A 5,329-nucleotide genomic window follows, 5' to 3' on the forward strand; every position below is an offset into this window, starting at 1 on the left:
CTCCGCTGTCCTGGATTCCTGTCTTATGTTTGAAGGGGCACTGACTTGGAAGTACTGCTCTTGTTGGGGACAGCTGGGGTGGCCAGTGGACTTGTTCTTACTCCTTTCCCCTGAGGCAGGGTAGACTGGCTTCTGAGGCCTCCAGCTTCCAACTGGTGACCCGCATGCTGCCTGTGGGCCTGCAAACGGTGTGCCGTTTTGCCACACACTTCCATAAAGTTAGGTCTTGTCGGGTCGTTGAGCTTCTGCAGGAAGCCAAGCACAGGTGGGAAATGAAGAATAAAGAATGCCCAGGGTGTAGAGTGGCTGGGCAGGTGGTGGAGGCAGGCAGTGACTCAGGCCTCCGCTGTGGTCGCCATCAGACCCAGCCCATTATTCGATGTAATCTTGTCACAGTACCACATCCCAGCACAGTTAGGGACTCTAGAATCCTTTTGCGAGGGTGTTGGTACTGGGGATTAAACTCACAACTGCATACTTGCCAGGCAGGTGCTGAACTTTATCCTCGGCCCTAGAAACCTCTTAGGATAGTAAGGTTCCCTGTAGGCTCATACTAGAAGCCATAGTTTCCAAACCCTGGGGCTCTGAGGAAACATCCTGTTCTGATCTGAACTCCGCCAGCCCCTCTCATGTGAAAATTTCTGGACAAGTCACAAAGAATGAGGAGGGCACGCACAGATCAAAGGCCCACTGGGGCAATTGTCTCAACAACATTGTGGAGAACCAAGGGTGGGTTGCCTTTATGTTCCTCAGCCCTGGGGGCCAGAAGAGTGCTTGCTGCTCAAAGGAGTTTCACTCATTTCCATGAACATCATAAACCAGGTAGCCAGAGGAGAGCGGACTGACCATTCCAGTGTGGACCCTGCTGCTTGCTGTGTGACCCTGGACAGAACAACCGCTCCATGCCTCAGTGTCCTCAAAACATGGGGGTAATAACCACACAGTGACATACTAACTCACTGTGAGGATCTGATGGGTTTAATGTTCGGTGTTTGGAAAGCACCTAGCACATGGAGTAGGCTGTGTCGGTGTCTGCTTTCAAATCAGACACAGTGACTGGACAGGCTCCCAGCCAACCTGTGTCACCTGTGCCTATACCTGCCTGCCCATTAGGTAGCATGCAGGGTGCTTGTCCCCTAAAGAGTCAGCTGAGGACCTGCCGCAGCTGGCTGGCCCCTCTGGCTATCTGTGCCTGTATACTGTAGGAATGGATCTACCTAACATTCAGAGGTTGTTTTGGGGTTTTTTTTTTTTTTCATTTTTTGTTTGTTTGTTTGTGGGTTTTTTTCTGCTTTTTTTTTTTTTTGGTACCAGGAATTAAACTCAGGACCTCGCACTTGCCAGGTAGGCTCTGTGCCACTGAGCTGCATTCCCAGCCCAACACTCAGTTTTTAAAACATGCAAAGGAGTGCTTCAGAGGAACTGGACCTTGCAATAACTGTTAAGAAGCACTTGGATGGCACTTATTCATGAAGGAAGCCCTCATTCATGACTGCAGGTGTACAGCCAGGATGCAAATGTCCCCAGTGACATGCTGTCTCCCAGACAGGAATGTACTCTCTTAGCCCACCCCCAGCTCTGTCCACCACTCTGTCCACCAGCCTCACAGCCTTGCCCTACAGACCCTTGGCCTGGGCTCTCAGTGAGCAAGCACAGAGTAAAAGGGGAAATATTCAGTCGTTCAAAGTAAAATTTTCCCTTCTCAAAGGAAGACAGCCATGGGTCCTCATAAGTTTTACCTTTTCAGAGAGTTGGAACTGAGTATCTTAAAACTTCTCAAATCAGATTTTCAAACCTGCATTATTTATTTTAGGAGACATGCTAGTCCATTTTCTGTTGCTAATAAAGTAGTACCATAGACTGGGTAAGTTCAAAAGAAAACAGTTTTGGTTCTGGAGGTCCAAGTTGAGAGCCCAGATCTGGATGTGACCACTCAAAGTTCTGAGGTGGTGCTCATGATAGACACAGGCCCTGTGTCCCTTTTGGTGACCCTGTCACTCAAAGTCACTAGGATTCAATCATGGATGCTCCACCCTGATGACTCTGCCTAACATTAATCACCTCTTCCCACTGAAGCAAGGTTGTTTCCACCCCCTTGATTCCTCCCTCTGCAGATTAAATTTCAACACACAAAGCCTTAGGAAACACACTTAAACCCCATCAAAACCTCAATAGGAACAATACACAAAAGAATGTTGGGCTGGATTTTTAGCAGATAGGAGATTGAGCTGGACGTGGTGGCACATGTTTGTAATTCCAGCACCCAGGAGGCTGAGAAAAGAGGTCTAGAGTTTGAGGCTAGCCTGGGCAACCTGGAAAGATCGTGTCTCAAAAGAAAACAAAAAGTTTATCTGGAGCAAGACATGAGACTGAGATGACCTTGGGATTCTGAGCAGCTTGTAATATGTACACTTGTCCAGGACTCGGCAAACTGTTCCCAAGCTCTACCTTTAGGGGAAAAGGAAGACCGTGCATAAATCTCAGAAATGTTCTTTCTTTAAAAAAAAAATAATAGCTTCAGAGATGTCTTGAAGTAAAAAAGATTGAGTGTTTCTTACCTTATTGGATTGCAATCCACATACCACAAAATTTGCCCTCGTAAGATATACCATGCAGTGATTTTTAGTATATTCTCAGAGTGGTGTGACCATCACAACAAGTTAACTCCAGAATTTCGTCACCCTACAGAGAGATACCCAGGACCCCTGGCAACAATTCATCAAATTTCTGTCTCCATGGATGCGACTGTTCTGGACTTCTCATATTCCTGGGATCAAAACATCTTTTTCTTTTACAGATCCAGAAAAAGAGAATTCATGTCCAAAATATAACCACTGCCCACCTGCCCACTGCGTGCTATTGTCCCCATACACCAAAAGGAGGCCCTGTGAGAAAAGATCTCTAAATCTTCAAATGCAAGCTCAAACACTTTACCTTGGAAGGATTTTTTTTCATCAGAGGTGAGAGAGAGAGAGAAAGAGCTTTCTTAATGTCTTAATGGATTAACCAGAACACTTAGAAAAGTTTTTGCCCAGACATGAAGAACCGATGAAGGTCTATGTCTGTACCATATTCTAAGTTAAACTGTGGACCAGACCCAGGCAAGTTGACTCTGCTGTCACTGGCAGGGCTTCCACACTGTGTAGCCCAGGGGAATAGACCTCACTGCATTCTGAGTGAATGACACTTTGAGAAGCCAAGCAGAGCACAGCCTTCATGGCTGTGCACAGCAGCCCTGGTCTGCGTGGGGGAGCTGCAGTTCAGATTTGACTCACATTCAACCATAAAGCATATCCGGTAAAAATGGTGCTTTTTCTTTTTTTCTATCAGTAGGTGTGGGCTAATGACAATGAGTCTCAGAGATTAGATCAGCAGAAACATCTTCAGTGTACTTCACCAGTCACATCAGGTTTCCTGGTAACAAGGCACCCCTGTTTGTTGCTAGGCATTTTGTAACAGCAATGTACTTTGTATCCCTGATCCTTAAAGCACTTAGGTTTGGTGGCTAGATTGCTCATAGGCCTCTGTCACCTCCAGCGACGTCTCTCTAGAAGGACCATTCTCATGACAAGAGGGTGGCCCTGAGATCTCATGAGTGAAAGACCACTTGATTCAGTGTTTCCAGAAACAGCACATCAGGACTGAGAAAGGCCAGATGCCAAAGAGTACAGTATCATCTGTGATATTATTCCGTTTCTTCCAGGTCAAAACTCAGCAGAACTGTTCTCCAGGGTTAGAAGTCCCCGTTAGGTCCCCCATTAGGTAGGGGAAGAGGAAAAGGGGGGCCTCTGGGCAGTGCTAGAAATGTTCTGTTTCTTGCCATGGATGAGTGTTTGCTTTGTGATAATTCGTTATATTGTACACCTAACATTTGGTGTGCTTTTCTATAAATGAAAAAGAAACAGAGGAAAGTAATTAAGACTGAACTCTGTAGCAGTTTCCAATCACTGCAGGTAATCATGTCTTTCTTGGTGTCCTGTGACCTATCAGAAATCCTCTCAGCTAACTGCACCTTGGCGATCTAGAGCGGGGTGAGCCAACAGTGGCCCACATGCCAAAAGTGGTCTGCTGCCTGGTATCATATGGCGTGTGGCACTATTTCAGCACACCAGCACCTGAGCCGCAGCGACCAATCTTGGGTTTCACCAACCCCTGCTCCAGGGCAAACATCCACAAGGTATAGAACTCACGGCATTTTTATGGGCCTACGAAAGTATTTTAATTCATTTTCAAATGAAGACAGAGAATACATCCAATCCATCACTGTCTTGGTTACTTTTCTCTTGTTGCAGGGACAAAACACCTGGCACCCAAAATGAAGGAAGGAAAGGTTTAGTTCGCTCACTGTTTGTGGAGGTTTTAGTCTATAGTCAGCTGGCTCCAAGGCAGGGTGGTATGACATTTGGGCAACACTTCAAGGCAGCAGCCAGAGCAAAAAGGTCAGAACAAGCCTCTTTTCCTCCCTTATATTGTATCCAGGCTATCCCTCCTCCAGGGTGGGTGTAGCACTCACAAAATCTTGCCCTCCTTTGCACAGGATGAGGATATTTATAAAGTAAGGGTCCTGGTTCCCTGATGAGTCTCTCAATTAAACTTCTTAAACTTCTCAAGTTGACACAGTGTATCAACCATAACAGTCACCATCTACAAGGTGGAAACTGCTATTGTGGACTACCAGCGACTGCCCCATGGAATCTCAGTCCAGGAATCAGGATTTCCTGGTATTCCTTGTGGCTGGCAGTGGCCCCAATTAAGCCTCTTTACCTCATGCAAATTGTTCCTTGTCCTGAGAATGTATCCATCCAATGGCAAGTGGGGTCAGGCATGTGCCCTACTGGGGGTGGCCTACCACAGGCAAATGGGGCAGGGTCAGCAGGACAGAGTTTTCTCTTTTGTTAGACAAGAACCTAGGTGATATCCTTGATTGTACTTCTCCCAGAAAGCCTAAGTAGCTTATTATCTGGTTCTTTATGAGAAGTTTTATCAACTGCTACTCCAAAGAAGTATTTTGCCATTCTCTGCTCCATTTGTTATTGTTACCATTCAGTGGAACCTGGACATCCACGTACAAATTATGCTGTAATGTTCAACTCAGTAAAGAAGTCTCACAGGTACAAATTCTCTATGATGAATATGATCCTTACAAATATCTAAAGTGTACCGATAAAATCGAATGTAAAAAATAAAAAATAAAGAAGCCCCAGTTACCCCAATCATAGGACAGTGATGGTTCTGGACAGGAGCAGTTCCCTGGGGTTTGTGGGTTGCTGGAATTTTTACTAATCACAAGATAGACTCTTCAGCAGTCTTATGAAAAGACCTCCAGGAG

The sequence above is a fragment of the Cavia porcellus genome, unplaced genomic scaffold, assembly GCF_034190915.1.
Source record: "Cavia porcellus strain 051 isolate PalLab524CR breed Dunkin Hartley unplaced genomic scaffold, mCavPor4.1 scaffold_18, whole genome shotgun sequence".
Taxonomy (NCBI): domain Eukaryota; kingdom Metazoa; phylum Chordata; class Mammalia; order Rodentia; family Caviidae; genus Cavia; species Cavia porcellus.